The sequence below is a fragment of the Bombus pascuorum genome, chromosome 12, assembly GCF_905332965.1.
Source record: "Bombus pascuorum chromosome 12, iyBomPasc1.1, whole genome shotgun sequence".
Lineage (NCBI taxonomy): Eukaryota > Metazoa > Arthropoda > Insecta > Hymenoptera > Apidae > Bombus > Bombus pascuorum.
In genome coordinates, this window is record NC_083499.1 from 7419336 (window position 1) to 7445030 (window position 25695).

The 25695-nt window shown below is 45.8% G+C and overlaps 1 long non-coding RNA gene across 1 annotated transcript in view; it reads left to right on the forward strand.

The window, feature by feature from the left end:
- Positions 1-25493, forward strand: part of LOC132912569 (uncharacterized) — a 163737-nt gene extending 138244 nt beyond the window's left edge. Inside the window, exon 3 of the long non-coding RNA XR_009659235.1 lies at positions 25341-25493. This is a non-coding gene — a long non-coding RNA (uncharacterized LOC132912569). The remainder of the gene's footprint in view (positions 1-25340) is intronic.
- The last annotated feature ends 202 nt before the right edge of the window (positions 25494-25695 follow it).

The window sequence follows — 25695 nt, forward strand, 5'->3', positions numbered from 1 at the left end:
ACCACCGAAATATCCTGCAACCATCGGGAAGAATACAGCGACGGATTCCGGGAAATGTAATTTCAAGGATCGGGCCGGTTCTTGCCTCGCCGTTATCTTTCGCCTGGAGGTAATAAAACGCGACATGGTCGAATCAATCGCATTCCTCTTCCCGGTCAGCGGAGCGGAGTATCGCGTCGCGGCGGAATTTTTCCCCGCGAGCTCCAAACCGAAGACAGCGGCCGCCAGTAAATCAGCTCTCCGTGACGCGAAATCGCCGACCGTAAGTCGCCAGCTGTTCCCTTCCTTATTCTCCACCACCCTTTCTCCGTATCTGACAAACCGAAATTCTACGGTGAAAGTCGTTTTACGATCCCACCCCGAGCACCGGATCAAACTTTTCCACGCGCTGCTCCGGCTGAAACATTTTCCCCAACAACAAAGATCGGCAAATGGCTCGTGCGCCCTTCTCTCGAAGAACGCGAGAGTTACGACACGCGCTCAAACGTCTCGCGTTAGATGACAAAAGCTTCCGCGATTTGGCGAAAAGTTTCCGAGCTTCGAGTTCGAGCGGACGTTTCTGGTATCGAGTGAAGATTATCGCCAGAGGATGCGTGGGAAGAGAACGGAAACAGGATATAAAAGAGGCGATCGTTTAGGAGATGCGTTAAGAGCTGATCCTGTTCAGCATGGTTTTTCGATGATTCCTAATAAAACATTAAGAAGAAGGCAAAGAAATCGCTCGAAAGCATTCTTCGGACGATCAATCCAGGAACGAAACAAGGTTTCAGGATACATACACCGGTATAAGGGGTAGTGACCGAAGTTGCAAAGTACATCACGCGTGATCGCGTGATCACCCTCGAGTTCCTCGAAACGGAGGAAAGGGCTGGTCAGGCGTTTTCCAAAAACTCGAGGGATTACGTGCAGTCACGCGTCCAAGTTTTCCCGTGAAAGCGTGCGCGAGTCTCGCGTGTCCGGCAACGAATCGGGAAGCGGAACAGTGGAACGGAAACGAGGGAGATCAGCGACACCACCGGGTCGGGTGGAAAAGTTGGCCTGGCAATTAGCAGGCAACGGGCAGAAATTAAGTCGACCACGAAATAAACTTTCGAATCCCATGAATTAGTTGCTGGCCACCCGAATTGTTGCCGCTTAAGTACACAGGAATTTCTTTCCGCGAACCCAGCAGTCAGCGATTTGTTAACTTTTTCAAGTCCGTGCAAGTTAATCATCGTCGGGGATCAACTAGCTTTAACCACGCTCGTTCTTCCGTTCTTGGTTATTTCTCCGAGTCTCATGATCGAAGAGTTCGAGGAATATGTGATTAAATGAAGCGTTGTGCGATAGTGAAAACGAATTTCTTTTTATGCTGGTATGATGACGTTGGACTGCTTGGACGGTTAACTGGGACCTAGTTTTCAGTGGTGAATACAGTTTTGAACGGTGGCCAACGAGCACGGCAACAAACGTAATTACGATGCTGCGGAAAAGTATCTCTAATTGTCGAATCTGCGCGGCACGCTAATGCTCGGGACTTGGTGACCCTCCAGGAGATCTTCGTAGGTAAGTCTCCGCCACGTCCCGTTCTAATTACGTTCTGCGACTGGATGCAAAGTTTGCATACATTTCGCGAATGGTTACGTAAAGCGAAATAAACGAATAACAATTTATATCTCGCATCTACTCCGCCAACGTTAAAAACAACTGCGAAAGGATTCTTTTCCTTTTTCCAAGTCGCCACCGTTTCAGATTCGTGCAGGATAGATAGACTGCAAGCTTTCAATGCGAGTAACGAAAGCTTCGGTTCAACGATATTATTAAAATCGGTGGTATAAAATCAAAATCTCCTGCACCGATTACAGCGCAGCTTGCTAGCTTTTCTTCTCGGTTTTTAAATGAGGAGCGTGGCACGTTACCGCGTTTCAATGATCGTCGGTGTGCCAATCTACGCTCGACTTGGTCGCTTCTGGCTTTATTAGGGATCTACGAAGCCACAAAACGCAAAGCTCCGTCTAGAGCAAACGAGAGAAGAAGTTCGGCTATCAGCCGGGCGGACAGGCGAACGACGACGTTCAAGCAGCTCTAGGTAATACTTCTATTAAAATGCAATCTCGCGTCTTAGTCTGTGAAACTGAACAGATTCCTCCGGTATTTTCGTAGCATTTTCTTCTTATGTTCTCCTCTGTTCCATCGTCCGGTCGTCTCCACGGTGTCTGAACGTTGTAAGACGCGGCTGGTTCCGCGACTTCGCTCGCGGGATACCTCCCTCTGCCCCCCTCGTGTTTCTCGTTTTATTCATTAAATAACCGTGGCGGAATTTTCCGTGCAATGTGCCGGAGTAACTTCTAAACAGTTCTTCCGGCGAATGCAAATGCGCGTGCCGTGCTTCTGCTTCTCGGAAACGGAACGCGGTAATTAAAAGGGCACGCGCGGGACGAGTTTCCTGATGACTTCGCGGAGCGCGCTCTTCGTTCCCTCGTTAATGGGGCGCCGTTCAAACGAGCCCTGTTGCGGTTTTCGTTCGAACGACCATCGTCTCGTTCCCTCTATTTCCCTCGCCTTTCTCCTATTTATCGCAAATTTTTTCTTCCTCCCAGTGGCCCTCTCCGCCGTGCCCCTGCCGCTTTCGTTCCAGAGAATACAAAGCGCCCAACGTTTCGAATTTACTCTTCCGATGCCGTTGGCTGTTCCTTTACAGATCGGCTCTCTTTCGAAATTCTAACGAGGAAGCCTCGCGAGCTGCCGCCTCCTTCGAAACTATGGTCCGCTTTCCGTTTAATTAATTCGCTTAATTAAAGGAGGACACGGGAACGAGTCTCGACGAGGACCGAGTTTGATGGATCCTCCTCCTAGACTCACGACCCTGCCTGTTTACTGCTAACGAGAAACGGCCCGGAAACCGATATCTACCTGAGCGTTTCTAATTGCTGTAACGTCGATTCGCGCGGAAAACGTTCCAGGCGAATTTTTTTTCTACGCTCCGCGTGTATTCCTAAGTCTTTGATTATGCATATTTTGTGAATCCGATTTACCTTCCACTCGTGCGTAACGTTATACAGTACGATATTTACGAATAGCATACAACGGTATATTATACAACGGTATACGATAATCCTTAGAACGCACCTGTTTCATATTACAACAATCTGTAGAACGTGACTTTTCCAATATACACGGTGTTCTGCTTGAAGCTTTACACGCATCTGTCGCACCGACTATTCGTTATTCCAAGAAGTGTTTCGAGTAAAACTTATTCCGTTTCAATGAATATCTAACGATGGTCAGAAAATTCTTATCCAGGTGGACGTATCTCCGAGATTCCACGATAACATTTGTACTTGTTGAGGTTATTAGATGTACGTGAACAAAGGAACGCGTGGATGAATTGTAAGGAAGAAAATATATTTTAATGCAGAAGTGTTTCCAATATAGAAATTCTTCAACGATTCCAATCCAAACCATAAGATCCCTAATAGGTGCACCTTGGTACATCACCAACGAAACAATACATCACAACCTCAAGGTACCCATAGTCAAAAAATTATCCAAATTCAGCAACAGACACAGCATAAGAGTTAACGACCACCAAAACCCTCTAATTACTCAACAGATCCGCAGGCTAAAAAGACACTACACTTTAGACCTAAGCACTAGATTCAAATAGAATCAAACATACTATAAACACTTATTAACCATGTCATAGTACCACGCCAGATAAATTTACTTAAAATTCTCTAACGAGAATTAATTGTAAAATAAACGCAAATTAAAAAAAAATGTAAAAGTGTAAATACAAGACGGAATATAATTGAGTCCAGATCCGCACGCTAGCAGTGTTACCCTATGACTGAAAGCCCTGAAGCCATCGTCGCCTGTCTACTGTTAATGGTTAGCCTTCGTTCCAGTCTTTTGTCTATACGCTGTCGATGGCTTCAGTGCTAGAGAAAACTCAAAGACCAGATGTAGAGTTTTCTTAGAAGTGGGCGACCACTTCAACGAAAGCAACAGAAGATGTTCTGGCGATAAGGAAAAAATATATTATTGACTACAGATAGCACTTGTATATGCATCATTTGGATGCCGGATATATGGGACCACTTCAACAGTACTCATAAATGGAACTACAGTTGACTACGCAAGTATTCTCGTTCGATTAAACGCGTAATCCGCTTCGTGATAAATTCATTGATCTTAAAATGTCTTTCAAGGTAATTAAATGTCATTTATTGGCGTTCAAATAACCGATGAATCTTTAGAAGCTTTCCATACTAATTCCACGAGATCTTTCACACTCGTTCGTTATAAGGTTCCAAAGCCTGGATGTTTCGTAATTGACCGTTGATCCACTTAAGCTCTGAGCTGGAATCAGCCACGTTCGATACACGTCACAGCTTCGTAAACTCGTAGCCGGGTAATAGGTCGCGATCGATTTTATTATCGGAACACGTACGGGATGGAGCATTCCGTACAGCGAATTAACGCGAAGTAATCTCAAACGAGCCATTTACGCCGCCTTTAACCCGGCCCTAATCGTATCCACCTGTGGTCTCCGTGCTTACGGATACACCGAGAACGAAGCAGCAATTCCTGCGACGCGATCGTCCCGGAATTCATATTGGCGATCGCGCGTTATCGATGTGCGCGACGTGCCGCGAACGCTCGACAACCGGCCGCGGAAGATGTCGTCCTATCTTCCGATGCCAGCGACAGTCGCGACATTAAAAAGAACAAGCTCGCTGCTTCTCGAATACCGTTGAAATTTCGCCGAAGAATGCCAGCTACGTGGAAATACATGGAATTGGAATAACAACGTTATGGGAAAATATCCCAGATACGAGCATACTTGAGTGTGTCGTAATTTACGAATCGGCAAGCCTGAGATTTGAACTTTGAGTTCCAACACGGATTGCTCGCTTGGTAAGCAGAAACGAAGATCGTTCAAAGTAAATGTGTTTTAAGAAATGTATCTTCCGTAGCAGGTTCTGTTGGGATAGAAACATCCTGTGAAATTTTTCTCTTACAAAGTTCATCGAATACGAGTACTTTATCCTATAAGAAAAGTAAGATCCGACCGGTTCCTTTCAACACTTACACTTGAAAAGGTTTTGTACGTGTTATATTAAATATTTTGAAACTCTCCATTGGCACTGAAATGAAACGATCGTCATGATTAAATTGCTAGGTATTTCTTTCATCGCTGAATCGATGCATTGCGATTCTTTTACGACGCGTTTCCCTGTTGATCAATCATCGTTAGAAAAGTCTCGAAGGAAGCTAGGAGGAATAAATAAATTTGAGAGGGAATTTAATTCAGTTTACTGTATTAAAGCTTTATCCGGACTGCACCGTCGGCTGTAAAAGCGGGAACGCCTGCCTTTTGTGCCAATCTACCGATTGATTTATCGAGACTTTTCTGTATCGTATCAAAGATTTCCGATAACTCGCCTCCTGTTAATACTTCACGTCTGTCGCCTTGTCTTCGCGAGTAAATCGACCGAAGAACAGCTCGTTTAAAATTCTCTCCTCTCTATTAAACAGTCATCCCATTTTTTCCAAACAAAGGACACTTTGTACCTACCATTCTCATCTTCGCCTCATTACTATTCTCGAGCAACAATTTGCACCAACAAATTAGCACCAGTAATTTTTCACGATCGCGGTAAAAACGTCCTCTCCATTGTTTTCAGTGGCGTTCCAATAAAACCAACGGAAGATATCCGCGAAGAAGAAGGACGTATCGATCGACTGTCGCGATAGAAATCGGTGGGAGTAACAATTTCGTTAGCGATGCCGGCAAATCGATCTGTCGTTGGGCCAATTAAAGTTTCCTCGAGCGAAGGACAATGCGACAGCGGACGGTCGTAGAGGAACCGCGTCTCGAGGTGAAAAAGTAGCCTGGCCAGAATGGCGGCAGAAAAAAGAAAGGACGAAAGGAGGAGGAAATTAAGTGGTGGCCACGGAGTGGGACAAAACGGACCGCGCCGTGGTGGCGATCGTCGAATTCCAATGTAATTCTTTCCCACCCAGCAGGGAGAGACTCCTGCATCGCGTGTAAATGCCGAGGAGGAACCAAGATTCGCTCGATCGCTCCAGGTTGTGAATCGGCGCAACTTATTAAAAGTATCTTTAATTTCACGTTTGCCATCGTCGTTATTATTTCAATGGGTCCGAATGTTTTATTTATGTCTTATTTCGTGCGGAGTGGTTTACAAAAGCTTCGCGTACCGACCCAATCGTTCGGATTTCATTAATCCAATTAAAAAAGATATCGTGGTAACGTCGAGTGGCTTGATCGAGGACAATTTTGCGCGATTGACGTCGAGATATCGAGCACCTATTTAGCTATCTATTATGCGGCTAATGAATGGGAAAGCAGTTAATGAGGAACGACGAAGAGGCAGCTGAAACAGATCGGATTGAAGGTTGTTGCTTTCAATAAATACGGTTCGTGATATCGCCCGATGATCATGGCGAATAATGTGAAGCCTGACGTTACGATTACTTCCGTTCAAAAGTCATAGGACAGTTATATTATATTACGCGAAAAATCGAGGCTTGAAAACTTCTTGCAATACGTTCTCGTTTCGAACGGTCGAATTTAATCGCTCAATCATAGTCAGTAGCCATGTTGGCCTGACAATAACGATCGAAAATTCGGATCTAAGGGGTGTGATTGAGGTACAGAGACGAAGCGAGAGGACGTAATGGCAGGGGAGGAGACGGTGCGTCCCAGATGGACGCACTTCCTGGCTCGGAGGTGCAGATGCGAGAGCAGCGATTAGAGACTAAGAGCCGTGCGAACTGGAGATACGATAGAGGAGCTGCGTGTTGTAATAACATGCCGTGCGCGTCTAACGGGTCCTCACGCGTGTGCACGCCAGTGTATTGGCCGGTTGTACAGGTTCGGCGTGTACAATGTACAGTGTACAGTCTCGCTATCGGCCTTTCACCTCGGTCCCTCCCCCTCTTGTTCTGCTGGCCGCACTCCATTACGCTCGCTGATTATTCGGCATTGTCCACCTGTAAACGGCGCATATCGACGCGTCCGTTGCCGATCCGGCCCCGCGAGTAGCTTCTCCTGTTAAGGGGAGAACTTATGGACGCGCACGCCACCGCCTCTGTGTCCTATCATTTATCTAAGGACACGGCCTCGTTGACGATCCTCCAGGGAACGCACCTATACGCCGATACAAGGGAGAACAAGCGAGTTAAGCTTACAGCTTGTCGCGGATGCCGTTGGTTTATGGACGCCGTGTGTACGCGTGTTGGAGATAACGCGAGGAATTCTTCGTTAGATGCGCGCCTCTATGAATAGGAGCAAGTCGAACGAGTGATTAGCGGGGAATGCTTCCTGATTGGTCAGCTGCTGGAACGATCTTTGCGTTAAGAAATATCGTGGGAATGAAGGAATTTTTTCCAGAGCTGTTGACACGAGAACGAAGAGTATTTAGCCTAGAACAACGGAAATTGTACGAGTGCGAAAGGTCGCGAGGTCCATGGAATTTGAATGGACACGCTTCAGCGTCTCCTTGCAATATACAGAGAAACGCAGAAAGGAAGAAAATTGCCATCTTGCGTTGCGATAGAAAGAGATACTGTACCAGTTGGTCGAAAAATACAGCGCATTATTAAGATTCTATTTTGAAATTAGCCGCAAAAGTTCCGAACTCTGACGGATGACATGGTGGCTACTATCTGCAAAAAGCGTAGCGGAAATTCTCGTTGGAATACGAAACGATCCATTATAAAGGAACAAACAGGATGCGTCTTTGATCCTCGTAGGTCCCTTCGTAGGTAACCGCAGATTGTTGCCGGTCCCTGGCAAATTTGGGGGCCTGATTCTGCCAATCCACGTCCCTTCTGTTTGCCTAGAGTATCGCTAATGAGTCAGTCAGGGCCGATGGACCGCGACCAAGCCTGGGAGGATATGTGGGATGGGCCGAAGTCCCTACCATCAAAGCTAATATAATTATTGCGCGTAGGCCACGCCGAGCAAACGGCTCAGGGATACAATCAGGACAATCAGCATGATTGGCGGTATCAAGTGTACACACGAGAACCTCGAAAGCTTTTGGTCACGAACCGTGTCACGTAGTGAACGTTGTCGTCTTCTTGGTACGATGATGTCGTCGCTCCTACGAATTCCCGTAGCATTCTTCCTGGAATTCGAGGGTAGATGACGAATGGACGAAAAGGTAAACTGTATAAGAACGGTCGAATTGCTTTTGGAGACGAACCGCATTCAAGAAGGTACTTTCGGTCAAGCAACCGCCAAGCTCGACGAAGATCACGGAATATCTTCGTATTAACGTTCGTACGTCGGATAATAAGGTAGAGGAGCGACGGACAGAACGGGGTAGCCGCAAACAGTCAGCAGAGGACTTGTCGACGTTAATGAAAAGCCGCAGAGCTAACGAATCGAGATGGGAGAGCCGTCTTGTGGATCGAATCGACCGTACGCAGAAATTCGATCCTGTCGGTCGGTCAGTTCGCCGAACCGGTCGTGTCCATCGCAAAGGGATTCTGGAGATTCCCTGGGAGCAAATCCGTGGCTTGTTTACGCGGCATATTTGCGCTGATCGATCCATCCGTCGTGCGCCTAATCGAAGGGACGCTTAATGGAATTTGCCATACAAGGGAATAATTTCCTTAGCATGGGAATCGGCCTTCCGCGATCGATGCCATTTGCCACCTGCGTTTGATTAACATCGGTCGTGAGACACAGCCGTACTCGTCCGCTAAATTGTCGAATTACGCCTGCGTTCGGTTATCCTCCCTTGAATCGGTCGAAGATGGACGGCTCCAATAGGACTCGTGTATTTTCCTTCGCCATTTATCAATACCGAAGTCTGGCTTGCGATCTGCTACAGTTCTAGGCCAGGATATTGGCAACGATTCATTTTATCTTTGAGATTTCAAGGTTACAATTTCCGATTTTTTCATCGATTATTCATCTTATAGGAGCCGAGCCCGCGACCTTAAGAAACTTGAAATCGGACATCTCGGCGAAAACTTTTACTCTTGACCTTCGAGTCGAGATAGCGGCATTCGACTCTTCCGTGATTCTTCGTTTTCTATCGAAAGTAGATTCGAGGTCATGATTCTACGAAGATTGAAATCACAAGTTTCTACCTTCGATTTTCGGTGTTAACTCTCGCAAAAAAATAAGAACTTAAAAATGTACGATGGCATAACGTTTTAGTCTTTTACTATGATATCGCCGCCCAATTAACACTCAGAGCGAGCTTTTGTTCCGACAACTCGAACAACCGGTTATTAAAAACCGGCGGCGGTTATTTGTTCGCTGGTGGAAAAGTTTGCTGGCCACAATGGAGGGAAAATGGCGAAACGCTGTGTAACTCGTGTACCGCGGAAGGCAAACACCGAATCGCGGTCCCGCGGCGCACTGGAAAATGCAACTTATTGTTCGGTACAATTGGCGCACGTTTAAACGCGTGCCTCGTCGACGGAACGCAGGAATTTCCGTTTCTATCCCAACGAAACGCTGGGGGAAAACAAATGGAAACGATCGCGTGAGAGAGTCTTGTGGAAACGCATCGCTTCAAGCTTTTTTCGGTGATGGTTTGTGATTGATACGCGTCAAATCTGAAGGACTTGCATCGACGACGTGTACTTCATCCATTTCCCGTGATGCTCGCTATCATTGCATTTTCTTGATAGCACTTTTCCAACAATGTTATCGCGGATTGACTTAATTATCGATAAATTACTTTATCAATAAATTGTTCAGAATGTTCCTAACGTTGAAAGCTTTCGTACTTGTGTGTGAAGGAAGAAACGTATCTTGGCACGTTTCTATCGAATTAAGTCACAACGTAAAATAATGATATATTATATTTTATACGTGAAAACGAAAAAAAAGTACTGAAATAAAATAGAATTCCAGTTTGTCATGTAACTAATAAATCATAAAAGATTAATTCGGAGATTTGCTGTTAAATCAATCAAGAATCCACCGAAGCCGGATAGAGATGAGAAATCACGTGGCTATAGATTTACGAAAGCAGCAGAACTGTGGAGAATGTGAAGCTGGTGCGTGCGGAGCAAATATCGACAGGCGGCTAGTTAAACGAAAACCATTGAAAGTTGTAGGTCGGATATCCGCTGTAAAGCATCGAGTATCGTTAAGCTCCATCCGTTGAATTCGGCGAGAATCCCTTATCCCGATTCGCCGGAGAAGGTGGACGTGAAGCGTAGGTACTGTTAAATAGACGGCGTGGGTGGACTAGCCGCGGCGCGATCCAACCAGCTGGAAGCGGCGATAACCACGTAGCGAGTTCGGTAGCCGAATTCGAAATTTAACCAGTGGCAATCTCGCGAAGGAGCGCCGCCATTTCTTCCAGTTCTCGATGTGGCCCGGTCACGTATTCTCGCTACATTTCCCGAAGTCTTCGTAGACTGGCTGCTCGTCCTTAAGCGCGACAAGGAAAAATCGCAAGGATCTGATCGATCGGTTCGCGCGAATCCTCGTTCGATTGTCCCCGCTGCTTTAATCCTACGAAGTTGACGATGATGATAGGTCTCCTCTGCATATCTATCATATTAATGGACGATGATATTTGTGTCAGAGATGAAACATTCTGGCATGCAGAAATCCCACAAAGAACATCGATACATCCATAAAGGAGCAAATTCCCCGCAAAGCTCGTCATTTCCAATCGATCCAACACCTTCACAATACACATCGGATTACAATACCAAAGACGAATATCCGTCTACAATCGCGTTTGTTGGTCGCACTTCGATCTCGTCGACGATTTACGATTTAGAAATTCGGCATCTGCTGACGAAAATCGGATAAAACGAGCGTGAAGGGGGAAAACGACGTTGCAGCTGGGAAATGAACAAAACCGTGCATCGGTACGAGCAGAAGCGGCTAGAAAAATGCGTCACGGTCGGGTTTTCCGTGAAAAGCAGGAAGGAACGATCCTCGGAACGGTGAATTCGTGAGCGATTCCGCGATTTTACGGTCAGGATTCGTCACTGCGTGACCGGTCGGGGAGGAGTTGGACACGGGGCGCGAATTTTCAATACGATTAACTCCCTCCTCCCGTTTCTCTCTCTGCCTTTCCATTCGCGGAGGACAATGCCGGACCCGTATTATGCACGCTCTTTTCGGCGTTGCGTTGCGACGCGAGAACCAGGCCAGTCCTCCCTCTTTCGCCTCGAAATCTCTCGCTACGATCTTCCACGATGGATCGACTACCTGCTGTGCTCGAGGTGCCGAACCGGTGAGGGCGTTAAGGTGCGTCCGACAGACCCGTACATAACTTCCGAGGAGCCCTTCTCCGCTGCTTCGTAAGCAAAAATTCAAATATCCCATCTTACTCGTTGCATAGTAAACGAAATTAAAGATTTTGGTTAGTTAACGTATTCGAGGCTAACGTATTCTAACAAAACTGTCTCCGGTAATCGAGTTGTTTCGTGCACATGGTCCCGTGGGTGTTTAGCTACTGAAAAAATATCACTCAATATCTAAGTTATTATTTTCGAACGAATCGAGACTTTGGGAAATCTTCGTCAAATTGGTTAGCTTCTCCTGCGATTAAAGTTTCAATATGCTGACGAAATTTCAGGATATAATTCTTATCAAAGAATTTCTATCATGTATTGAATTGAATTCTCTATTCACGAAACCGTAGAGTGGCACGACCTCGGAGGAACTTTTGTTCGAACGCAAGCAATTTCTCGAATATTCGCCGATATCGAGAATTCCCCTCCTTCAAAGAAGAAGTCGCGATGATCCGAGGTTCCTGAAAGTGTCTCGAAGTGGTGAACCTAAATTACGGAGTTCGCAAAGTCATTGGGTACGGCGTCTTTCGCCTAAAGACACCACGAATAACCTTCCACGATAACCAGCAGAGTTGATAGAACGATGGAAAAGAAGGAAATTGGTAAATATGAAGACAGATTGCTCGTTCCCCCATAAAGTACAGCCCTGTCGACGAAGCGAGGTCTTCCGTAGCGGCGAGAGTGGCAAGTCACCGCCTTTAAAGGGCTGAAAGACGATAGAATGGGAACGTCGATAAAGGGCCGTGAACGCGGACAATTCCCGATCGTCTCGATGATCCCTTTGGAAAAGGGCTACGTGTTTTTTGCCCATAATTGGCGACGATATTCTTCCTATTCTTCTTCTGCCACGAATCTTCTCAACGAAAACGTTTAACAACTTCAACCACGGGAAGCAGTAACGACGATTAACGACAATGGCGTGCATCTGAAACAAAGAGCAGGAAGCTGGATCGTCTCCCAATGAAAATACGTTTTCGTCGAAGGAGAGAAGAGAGCACGGCCCGTGAAGATCCTTTGTCACCAGGAAGAGTCGTCGCATCCACCGGCTTCGCTGGCGTGTTATGAATCCCGAGCCGCTTCCGCGCTCGAAAACATTCTGAAATTTTAATTAACATCGTCACTCTAGCGTGCTCGCCGCGATCCCGGCCTCATTGTTGTCTATACAATGAACGCATCGAAGATCCACCGACCTGTATCGAGAAGCTGATTCTAAAGACACGGAGGGCTGGACGCTGCTTCCTCGCGAATGCTCTCCTGGAATCCCAGTCCTTTGACATTCACCACCACGGAATTCGATAAACTTTCCGCTTCCGTGTATACGTGGAATTCTTGCAAGCCGCAAAATTTACACATTTCTACGCTTCTAGAAAATAAACGCGAACGTAACAAGCGAAACGCACGGTTTACTCTTCTCTGTTCCAAAAATACGGGTCAGTATAAACAACTCCTTCATAAGCATAGCAAGCTAGAATTATTTCAGTCATATGAGCTTCAACGTCCGGCAATATAATTTTGCGCTTTGCACAGAATAGTCAAACTTACGTAATAAAAACAAGAAAATATCACGTACTTTAGCTCCAGCAAGAAAAGATATGAAAATCGAAAATACAGTTCGAAGAACTGTGGAAAAAACCGACAAGGCTCGTCGAAACAGCCGAATCCGTAGAAGGCGCCTCGTTCCCATCGCTAGAGCGATCCTTATTCGCGATCACGTATGCATGTATGCAACTGTAATGCATACATACATATATGCAGCAGGTCCCGATGTACATTACACATACGGGAGGCATCCCTACCGTGCGAATTCTCGCAGGTGTCGGTGGGCCGTGGGCCACGTAGGTGGACCGATAGCATCGCGACTCTCGCGGTTCCCGGAATGGCCTCCCGCGAGCCTCTTGAGGAAGAAACGTTTGATTCCGAATGCGATCCACCAACGCCACGTGGTAAATCGTCTTCACGGGAAACCACGCGAGGCGTTATCGCTCGCTTACACCGCTCGTAGCGAGTCCAGCTGCCGACCCGAGTCCCTTCGCCTCGAACAAATTGGAACGTCCGTTCGCCTATCGCGACGAGATGCAGCATGAAAATCACGCTAATTTTCAGGGCCAGCCTCGTGTGCCTCGTTACATCACCGCGGGACGCCTGGCCCCGAGCCATTCAGAGGCAGCCAAGGTGTGGTCGTGGGGATTCTTCCGGCCCCCGGCTTCGTTCTTGATTTCTTATCGTGTTTGTTGGGTAACTGGGTTGTGCGGCAGTAGAAAAGGGCCTGGGTGATGTATGGAGGATGTTACGAGTCAAGGCGAACAATGTTGGTAGCTTCTTTGGTAGTTAAAGTGGAGATGCATCGGTGATCGAGTTTCACGCGTGTAATCCGTCCAATTGTTTGATGTTGTAGGAGAAAGTGTGTGCTTATCGTACGATCGACAACTAGAATCTTTGGTACTTTTTTAATCGACACTTGCTAGAAATTTTGAGAATTTTGCGAATGATATATTTCTGTGTTTCCTTTTTATAACCAAAAAAAAAACCGCGTTATCTTCCTCATTTTAAAATTCCTCGAAAGAAGTCAACCTTTGCGATCGTATTACGATTGCAGTTCAACAAGATTCGTTAACCACTAACTTTCTTGGCCGATTCGATGTGGTACGGCAAATGGTTAATAAATGGAAGTCTACAGGTACGAATGTTTATGGCGACGATGAATGCGCAAACATGGTCGACGGTTTGCGAAACAGAAAGCCAGGTGGCCAGTCGTTCGGTAGCCTGGAGCTTCGGATGGAACATTGTCGAAATTCGAGCTCGAAGGGGAACCTGTTCGAAAGCCACTCTAATTTTCTGCGATCACCGGTCCCTTCCTCTCTCTTTTTCGATGTCCGTTGCAGCGAAACCGGCGACCGCAAGATATGAAACATTGAGATGTCCATAATCGAGCGTGGTTCAGCGAAATTGGGAGGTAAACGACGCGCAACATATGCCACGGATTCGATTGCACTGCCGCTGCCTTCAAATTGAAATCAGTCTCACGAACTCGTCATTTCGCTCACCGTCGGCTGGTGCCATTAATTTTTTGCTTGCTGCAGTATATCGCGCTCGAATTACTACTTCTTCCGCGTGCAACGGCGAAGTCTCCACTTCCGTGTTGCGAAATAACGTTTAAATAGAGGATTGAGAGTTCTTCGAATTTTACATCCTTCAATTTTGTGTGTTGTATTCTTCTTGTAATCCGCATAATCTTAGAATATTAGTCTATAGTTACACAAATATATAACGCACTAAACTGAGAGCCATTACTTATTGAACCATTATTGAAATATTACTTGTCTTAATAATCACACCTTTGGCATGCATCAAACTTTGACAACTTGTCGATCGCGTCGTATTAAAATTCCCCTGTTTCATTATAGAGCGATGTTAAAATCAGGAAATCAAGAAAGCTCTATCTCCATGTCATGTTTCGCCTCTGTAACGTTTATTTATTTCAACACGTACCGGATCCCTTTTCTCAACCAAATTCAAGACTTTTCAAAAGCTTCCTCCATCTCAAGTCTCAAAGGATCTCTTTAAGATGTTCGAGAGATCGTAGAAACTGATATGTGACATCAAAGAAACGCGGTTAAACGTTGTAACACGAATGACCGTGTCACGTTCGGCGATCGACCAAGTGGAAAAGCCAAGGAACAAATCGAACTTGTTTCGTTCGAGCGATCGTGGAGCGGATCTAGGCTCGACCTGAGCGCGTATTTCGCAAATCCCGGCATTGTGGCCCGGTTAAAAACGGTCGAGCAACGACACGCCGGTTCCCCCCGTCCGATCATGGTGACACAATGCACGAGAATCGGTCGGGCCTGTTTACATAACCTGGCATCTGTCACAACTGTTTATGCCGGCAAAGCTAGATTCGTTTCTAAGGCAGCCTTAAGCTCTCGTCTGGTCTTTGTAACGCGACAATCGCACAATGTCCCCGCGCTTCAGTCACGCTCGAGTGGCTCGGATCAGCAAACACGTATCCTCGTTTGTTCCTCCGCGACCCACGAGATTGTCGGGAACACTCTTTGGTTTTCGTGACCGTCAGGACTCGTTTCTGTGTACGCGAGAACGTGAGGATGAAACTGGTATCTGTCAGCGGCACGACGATTATGGCTGTTGGTTAAAGAATGGATTAAGGTTCAACTATGATTACACTGAATGCGTCCTTCGACGAATTGAATACGTCTAAGCAACCAAATATGTATAGATTTTTACGAATGTATGCGTTTCGGTGTTTGAAAGTTTGAACGACAATTCGTCAGCATCCACTGTAAACGTAGCGATACAAAGATCGGGAAGATCGTTGTGAGAAAAGAACAACTTACCTTTGAACGATTAGCCAAAGTACGAAAGTAAGTATCTCGGTAATTAGTTAGGTTGCCTGTATCTTGAAAGATTCGAAAATAGGATGACGTTCCTGAAAAAACATTTGAGAATTGATCGAGGTTGTAGTAACAGTGGACGCTGACGAATCGTCGTGGATAACATTTATAAGAATCTATATACATATTTCGTTGCTCAGATATATTTATCAAAACGACAGTTCGTCATAAAACGCGTCCGCTATAATTCTATATGTCACAAGAAGTTGAAAGGAAATATCTACATAGTCACTCGAGTTTGTCCTGCTTGTGGACTAACGGTGAACCGTAGCAACAAGCTAGCGAGAAATTCGACATCGTGCTCCATCGGTGGTCGTCTTGATTCACGATTCGCTTGCAAAAGTAAATGGCAGACAGGGGACGGATTGCGACTGAAATTACAAGCTCGCCAGTCCCATATATCGCGTCGATGGAAAGACATGCTACATCTATACGGCCTTCATTATAGCACAGCAACGTGGAAATTACGCGGATGTCTTCGATGGAAAGAAACGCTAGGAACAATATGCGAGGAATAAACAGGCTGCAACGATATTTACACCGATCGCGAGATCGTTGCCTTGGAAATTGCTCCAATGTTCTCCTTCTAGCTCAGGAATTGACCGCATGCAAATACATTTTCAAACACTGTTCTTTCGTAATCGATAAAAATTGCTGCTTCGTTCGATCAATGTATCACTGCAGATTTACTTTAGATTTTTGCGTAGCGCGTAAATCTATCATGGAAAGGGAGCAGATTATAGACGATTCGTTTTACTCCTTCCTTGGTTAGCGGTACGGTAAACAGCGCCTTCTTCCCGACGATTACTCAACCCAGGCCCCATAACAACAAATCAACTACTTCTGCCTCGAGATCCATCTGAAATTCACATCGTACATGCTGCGTGATCGGTACTTGGTCCAGCAGAAGTATCGCGAGTTACGCGTTTCCGGGAGCCACAAGTTTTACCACTCAATTCCGGGAAGAGCTCGAAACCGCTACGCCCACCGTCTCTCCATCGACTCGATCAATTTTCATGATCCACCGTGTCTTAGTTTGCGAGTATAAGTTTGGCCAGGAACGCATAACTTCCGCTAACTTGCAATACCTGGAACCACGATAGTTCTGAAACGAGTCACGGACTTGCTGGAAATGCAAGTTGGTCGGTCACCATGAATGACTGCATTAGTGGTTGCTTCTCTCCGCCGGAAGCGGCGCCATCATCCATTACGCGTAGTTTTACGCCAGTTCCCATGACGAGCGTAAATTCAAATAAGAAAGAACTAACACGGCGGCTTATTACGCCGAATATATTCCACCGGCTAATAACAGCCAGCCGACTGCTCCTTTTTTCATAATCGCGAAACCCCGTCTGGGAACTTCGTGCGCGGCTCCTGCGTCGGCCGAACACCGACCGCCATTTGCAAGGGTAATTGCAATAGGATAAACGAGGCTGGCCCGCGTTATTGGATTGTGTCGAATCCACCGGCGCACCGAATTGCCCGGTGACGACCGATTCGCGATGCTACGAGGAAATAATATCGTCGATTCAGTGCGATCATTCGTTAAGGAGGGGAAACCGTATCGGCGAGATTATCCCGGTGATTCGCATTTGCTGTGTGCACGATGGTTTGATCATCAGTTTGGCGAAGCTAAATAGTTGTGCGGTTCGTGGAGATCCGAAGGGGTTGCGGCGAGTTATTGTCTGGATTTTAATTAGATCTTTCGCCGCGGTGAAGAAATAATTGGAAAGAGTAAATTGGTAAAGTGTAGAGGCTAAATTTGCTTTCAGGTCTCTTTGCGATTGGAGAGACATTTTAGTCTTTGTTCTGCCGAAGTTAACCTCGTCATTGCCATCTAATTATTAAAGACCAAAGTACATAGAGGAATTGCGAGCAATTCCTTCTGGAAGCGCAACGTAATTTTTTCGTGAAGTAAATATACGATAAAATGATGTTTGATTGAAATATACATGTACCGTAGACGAAATATTTTCATCGTGTAAAAGGAAAATTCCTGTACTCCCACGAGACGTGTAAATACCAATATAAAGGCGACAGAGGCTTGACGAGGACCATTGCAGCCATGGTGACGCGTTGTTCCGAATATTATTCTTCCAGTCAAGGAGACTTATTTTTCTCTCTGCCTCACGGCGTCCTTCTACTCTTGAGAAGGCCCTTAGAAATAGCGATGGTACGATAGAAACAAGAAGAAAACACCGTCGTGTCTTATCGAGACGGATAGGCTTGTTTATCTTTCTGGATGAACATCTTTGGAGCTTGTCCTCGTTGAAGGGAGAGACGAAGACATTCTTGGGTGGTTTAGCTCCATAGTTATGATGACTGTAAATTGAAGAGGTTTTATTAAGCCCTTGGTATCCTCTTTATACGTAAACCTTATATTAATCTCTGTAGAATCTCATAGAGACCAACGTTAATAAAACACAATATCTTACGAAGCTTCAACAATTTCACGATATTAAAAACTACCCTCTGATTAAAACAAAACAACCCACGCGATAGAAGTTCATAAAGTGCAATCGCGTCACAGAGCAGCACGGTCTCAAAATCGCTTCAAAGAACCAGCTCGCCTTTTTCCAACAACCATCAGGCGTGCGAAAAACAGAGACATCGACGATATCGAATCAAAGTACGCGCCGCACAATTCGAAAACATTTTTCCACAACGGTGATTCACACAGAACCGGCTTTTTTTAAAAGAGAAAGGGCTGAGGAAAAGAAATATAATTGAACTCTGTGTCGCGTCAAAGGATGGAGGCGCATCTGCCACCCACGCCCCCGACCAGCGAGATAGATCTTGCTAATTCAGCTGCACTCAGTGGCCAGTATATACTCGCCGGCGTATACCGCACTCTTTAACGCTCGAGGCACACCTACCGTCCGGTTCCTACATAATTTACGGAGATTAAAAAACGCGAAAAAGTTAATCAGCCGGCTTCAGCTACACACTTTCGACCTTTTATTCAAACTTTTCTCCACCTGCAAACCGCGCTTCGCCTTCCGGTTAGCTATACTTTCGACTTTTTGGCGTTCTTCGTTCCTCTTTCGATCAGATAGTCTTTTTCTTGGTTGAACGTTGTTTCGAGATACATAAAACTTGTGATTTTTTCTTTGTAAGTGATACGATAGTTTTGAACGAAAATTCGAAGGTACAAATTTTGCGATGCCGAGATCATAACTTTAAGAGTCACGTGTAATACGCGTAAACTTGCGTGCATTGTCGCGAACCAGATTAGGTGTAATTAATGTTATTCAAATTGACAGATTTCGTTCCTATTCTTCTAAAGTTAAAGTGGAAGAATAAGCCACAAGTTCGGCGTTAGGTCCCATAACCAAGTTCAACTTTCTCTTTTTTTGCTCCGCTTTTCACTTTCGCTTTCTATCTATGGAAGCGTGGCCTCTCCCTATTAGCAGCCTGGAGCCCTGGTTATTTATCGAAGCAGCGTCGGGACGTCTAATTAACAAGCTGCACGGAGTCTGTCGTGAGATTAGGATTTACAGCGGCGCGATCCTGGCTCGACTCGGGGACCGCTGATCGCTCCGTGTCGACAAGATTGCGTGTTCTCGCGTCGTTCGATCCTCCTTTCGTTTGACAGAGGGTCGAGGATGGATTGACGGAATGGAAACGACCGATAGTGGGCACCAGTGACTTTCTGCCGATCGAAATGGCTCGGAATTGGGCAATATAAATGTACGTCGAGGATCGGGTTGCCTGAGGTTTCCTGGTATAAGGTGTTACCTTTGGCAAGGCTGGTTTAAATGTCGTGAAACGTGTTCTTGGGATCGTATCGGAGTTTGGAGAACAAGCTTGCAAAAGATGGCTGCGTTTCTCGTTAAGATATCATGCTTTGCATGCGGCAAACAACGGCGATCGATCGCCGGTGGAGATTTGACCGGTGAAACACAGAAGAGGCGTGGACGAGAAGGGTCGCGAGTCGAAGAAGTCGAAGGTGTTTCACAATGGTTCTTACTGTGACCCGGATCGTCTTCACGCCCACGAAAATCGGCTCTTTAAATAATTTTTAATCGACGAATCTCTTTCTCTTCTTTTTACGTTGTAAAAGTATCTTAGCCAGGGTAGTTAAAAAGGAAGAAATATTTGTCCAGGTAGAGTTCGCGGTCGTTAGAGAGAAATATAACGAGACCGCTGGTTCTCAGAGGGCAGTAGCTGCCTGGTGAGGAAAAGTTTCAACAACCGACAAGTGGCTATTCTCACGCAGGCGGTTTTTTTCAGGAAATGTAGTTACCTCTCTCACCGAACAATTTTTTGCAATTACTCGAGGTACAGGATTTAGACGCTTAATAATTATGCGATTAATTACGTACAATTATCAAGGAATACAATGCATAAAGTTATAATTACTCGGAGAAAGTTAGAAACATAATAAGCTAGGGAAATGCGATTCATCCTTATTGCATCCTTATTTCTTTTATTGTAAGGATTTGTCGCGACGAGTGTTTAAGGTGTTCTCGACCCACGAGCTAATACCCGTCAACAGATTCTCGTTTTGAAGATCGCATGGAGGAAAATCTCGAACAAGAGATTCAAGCCGGATTATTAGTTGGCTTTGCGGGCAACGCTTCGAGACTCGCCCTTCGGCTTAAAGACAGATCACGCACAAATAAATTTTCGTTCACCGGGACTTTCTGTTTGCCTCGATCGAGTGAATCTTCTAGTTGAGAATTTGTTCGAGATTACTAGACGCGAAGGGAAATTTCGGTTACCGTAATCCACGATAGACAGAACTGTCGAGGAGCGAGAGTATTTCCCCTCGTTTTCGTTCATTCCTGCCACATAAATCTTCTAAACCTCTCCGTATCGACAATATGTTTATGATTTCTGTTCGTTTGTTAAAATATTTTACTTTCGTTGCTGCATTAATTCGCTATTAAAGGGCAAAAGTCGAGGCGAGCCACACAATCGGTTAGAAAAGTGATTCGAAAGAGAAGAAAAAGGTTGTCGGGAGTTTTCACCAGCGAGAAAAGGGAACAAGAGTAGAAAAGAGAGGAGTCAGGGCCAATTACTTCCGCTCAGTTACACTAGACGTAATCCCAGTTAAACTGTTTGTCGAATCATATTGAATTACCTAGCTCAGGGCAGCGATCCTTTGTGTCAGAGGCCTGAGGGATCGCCGTCCAGATTAGATTAATTCGGCTGATTTTATTAGGACGTTTCCAGCGGCTTGATGCAGCATGCTCGATGCCAAAGCGAGGAGGACAGTCCTCCTCCACCACCCTACGGTTTCTTCTTCCTCTTATTCCTTGTGTTCGCCTTCTCGCTCGCCAGGTGCTCCCTTGCCCGGTTTGTTCTTTATCTTAAGGACACGGTGACATTCCCTTCGAGAGAAAATCTCATTTCGCTCTCCATACAGAGCCACTCTCTTTTTGCTTCTCTCTGACAGAGAGCCCATCGGTTTAAACCTCGAGAAATTAGTACCGCTTTACGGTTGCTTGAGCCTCACCAGGATCCACCCTTCGTCGTTTGGCCATCCGCATTTAATACCGACGAAAAACTCCGCTCACTGATTCCGTGTATACCAACGTATTACTGCCTATTTCCTTTTGATTGTATCGGTGAGCTGCAGGTAGGCGAAACATCCTGGAACTAGGTCTCTCCTGGGGACGGGTCTCTTTATTCCGCGTTTATCCAGCGACAAAGCATCCCCTCTTGTCGCGTTGCGTTTGGTCGCGCGCCGCTTCAACCAAACGACGAACCCTCGCTTCGTATGGAAACAAACAGACACCGGTCGATCTGTGACGAATAATTTTTACGCTAATTCCGAACCGCTTCCAATGCCATTACGGGCTACCAGATGTCTCCTAACGGAGAATTCTGTGCCCCAGGCTTCGAAACGGTAGAACCAGCCTCGTCCTTTCGTTACTCGCCCCGTAACCACCAACCGTTCGAGAGAGACGTTGCTCTGTCGGTGGCAAGTTACATTCGCGAACGGTTTATAATTGCATGGTTCGCGGCCAGTTCTTTCGCGCTTCTCCTTTTTGGCCACGTCAAACCGGTACTGGTTCGAGTTATCGCGTGGCCGCGGGCGTTCGTTCCTTTGACGATGATTTAGCGTTTCCAGCGTAGCGCACCGCTGTGGTTGTTCCATCGTACAGCCGTTCAGAGGATTTATCGAAACGGTCGATGCGTTTATGGGTTGTTCCAATTTGTGGAAAAAAGATGTCGCGAATTGGATCGGCGACAGTTGGAGAGGAAACGTCGTTTCCGTCACGAACGACGACGACGATCTTCGACTGAAACGACGCGGAACCCACCCTGGAGGAGCACAATTTAGCTGCAGCAAGGTTCGTGCAACCGCGAGGTACAAAGAAGCGGCGGGAAAACACACCGGTCCCCGCCAAATATTTTCATATTCCATTCGCGAATGCTACTTTGCTCTCCTCCTTTTTTCTCGCGGCCGATACCAAAGGGTATTGGGATTTATAAGGAATGAAAACTTCGCCAGCCCGAGAGAGCAGTAGCCAAGGAAGGAAGGAAGAGGCCGGAAGAAAGGGGGTTGGTAGGTGGAAAAGCAATTTAAATTCCGATCGTTCATAAAGCGAAAGATCTCGCTTCCTTTCCCTCTCTCTCTCTCTCTCTCTCTCTCTGTCTCCCTCCCTCTCTAACTTCCTCGTTCCTTTTCGCCATTCACTCTGGTTTTCTTTCCTCCTTGTGCCCCACACCCTCTGCATCCCTTTCTTATTTCCAAACCGCATTCTATTGCGATTGCCGTTCTCGAAAAATGAACGCTCGCAAAGGAAACGCGTATAGAGGCATTAAACGATTGGCTGCTGTGTTTGTCGTCAGCTAGGACTTCACTGGGGTGCAAGATTCGCCACTGTGCGAATATTGTGCGGAATGTTATGGCCTTTGTGCCAGCGTGAACCATAAGCGTAGGTAACGTTTCGATAAAAGAATCTTGGGCTTTGTAATTTCTCGCCTAACGCGGGGGTAGAATATCCACTAGACGTTCGTTTATGGAAATAAAAATAGGGGAATTTCCCCCTTTTGTTTCTTTGCTGTGACGACACGTGTTTTCAATCGCCCCGTTTCTTAATTTGATTTCTCAACTCCAATTCGAATTCGCTACAACGAAAGAAAGAAAACACCTTTACGAAGATCTGCGATATAAGTTAGAATGGTTAGAATCTCTTCGAGATTTCCCTTTCGTCAACAGACATCGTTCAATCGAAGAATTGTAATCAAAAGTACTGGAAATATAATAATTATTTGAGAAATTTGATATTATCCGATCAATTCGAAGGGAAGTTCGAATTTCCAAATTATTTCTTCGATTAAAGTTTTACCCTTCCTGTTTCAAGAATTCCTGCCGGAGAGATTGGTTCGAAGAGACACATTTATCGGTCGATAGATGCATCGCAGCGGAAAGAGGAGGTTCGAAAGCCACTTTCAGCGCCACTACTTACCGCAGTTCGGAAAGTAGCCAGCAGCTTACGCGGTCCATCCCTAGAAACCACCCCCTTTCGCGTGAATATGTAAACGGGAGAAGCAAAACGTGCACGTTCGTCTGTCTTCGTCTTACTGTGTACCACGAAGAGACGAGACAGAGAGAGAAAGCTGGTATACGGTGGGGGAATAGCGATTACGGTTATTTCTCGTGGGACACGCGCCCCCTCGTTTCCTTGCCCAAGAGCCGCTGTTGCTAATGGATCACATCTCTGAATTTCCCTGACATTACGTCCCTCATGTAAGATTTAAAGCAGAGTCCGTTTTCAGCCGTCGAGGCTACAGGCTAATCTCCACTACCACGATAACTCTCTCTTTCTCTTGCTACTCGTTCTGTCCCACCGTTTTATCCGTCTTCGTCCGCTCGTCCCTCTGAATGATTTCCATGTAACACGTTCGAATACGTGAAAATACGCGGGTGTTTCTACAAAATTACATCGTGGCTAGTGTAAGATAATCTACTGAGACTTGTTGATTTTAATCTCGTATGTCTTGTGTCTGTGACATTGATTCTTTTGCCCTTCAGAGAGGTAATATTAAGAATATATATCTACAAATCGCGACCATTAAACGCAAGGATAGTTTCTTGACCTGTAAACAGCTTATAGGAAAAATTTCCAACGCGAAGAAAAATTATCGTATGGAAATCTTTGATACCGTAAAGATCTGTTTCCCAAGCGAAAGATCTGTTTCGTGAAAACTAACGTAACCCCATCAAGTCGTTACAAGTCAACTGACTACAGTCCGACGAACAGGAAATTCGATTGGAAACACCCAGTACATGGACTGCAGCTATGTTAAATTGGATCAAATGTCAGTCGCGGTGAGTAACAGCGCGCAGGATGGCCGCGAAGGCGAATTAAAAGTGAAACTTCCACAGGAAACGGTAGCAGCGGGATGAAACGGGTGGTCGGTTTCGTGAGATTGATATTCACAAACTCATGCGGCTCGTAGCAATCTCGATAATCGAATCGCGGGTTGGCATCGCGTTAACTTTCGCATCTCCTTTCCTCTCGTGTCTTAATATTTTACTCGGACAGCGAAAACAAAGGACGAGGCGGGGGTTGAAGATATCAGAGGGGCGGACAGAGAGCGAAACGGAGAAGAGATTTCTTCTACCAGTCGGTCTGCTGGAGCTGGCGGTACGACCGGCAGGATTTTCGTTTCTCCCTGACGATCTCCCGAGGGAGAGCGCCACCAGGACGAGTTTCTGGCACTTTGCAGCTCAGCGTCTGTTGAATATTTGATCGTGGACTTTCCAACGCGTCCCTCGTTTTCTGACTGACACTACATGCGCTCTACACGCGCATTCTCCTCATCCGCTGTACCAATAATCAACCTTCTTTGATATTTCGAGCGTTCTCAAACTACTGAAACGGGAGTAAAATGAAGCAGGGTAATTTCAGTCAAAAGGATATTTCAATCAAGCTACCTTGTAATTCGTTAAATTCGATTATGAACAATTTTTTACGCGTTCTACATTCTTCTTTTGAAAGTACAATGATAGGAACGCATGAATAAGTTCAACTAGGTCGAGTGATGTCAGGATCAGGTTTGTTAGTTTGTCAAAGTGAAAGAGATATTCACGTCCGTAGGCTTCGATATCGTAGATATTCCTTTGAGCTTGAAGCCTTATACTGCTGATCGAGGACAGTTTCATTTGTCTGGTCGGTCGATTGGAATATTAGACTCGCAAAGGGAACAGCTGTCGATGACCTGGATCGCTGTCCATTCGCTCTTCTCTACATATTTGACACAGTTCTCATCGCGGGAATGTTGATAGACACCCACGAAAATATGTCCGTTGCCATCGAGACCAACCTCCCATTGTCCGTTTTCATGCTCGACTATTTGCATCCATTCACACAATATAATAATCATTTAACCCGATCAGCATTGCGCCTTTACCGTTATTATTATTTATAATTGCTCCATTATCACACTTCAAACGGTACATCAATTCACGTGCTGTTATTACGAAGAAACAAGAGAAAGCTATAGTCGCTTACGAAAATATTCGAATATTTGCAAAATTTTATGAATGTATATTTGTATTGTATGTGTACGTGTATTTTATGATCGTGTATTTTATTTTTATTTCCGTAACTGAACGCAATATACTATTATAAAGCCGTGTTAGGAGATTACAAAGCTGAATATTTTTCCCGACAGGGAAAGAAACACGGAAGCGATCGGAAAATCACGTTTTCTTGTTCGCGCTGCTAAATTATTTAAGAAATCTCATTGGAAAACGGGTTGGCAGCTGAGTGGTTCTCGTGGAGCGGAATCAAGAGATAAGAGTTTATCGGACAGATAGGCCGGAAGCCAGGTGGGCGATCGGCGGCGTTAGCCTGACGATCGTCGAACGCCGTTTCAATTTCAGAGTCATCTCCGTCTGATCAGCTGACTTGGCGGTTTTCGTGATGCGGAAATCCCGCTCCACTTTTCCCGCCTCTCAACTGGGATTAAGAAAATTGCTGCTCCCTCCCACGGAACAGAAGAAGAGTAGAGTGAGAGCTTGGTATTT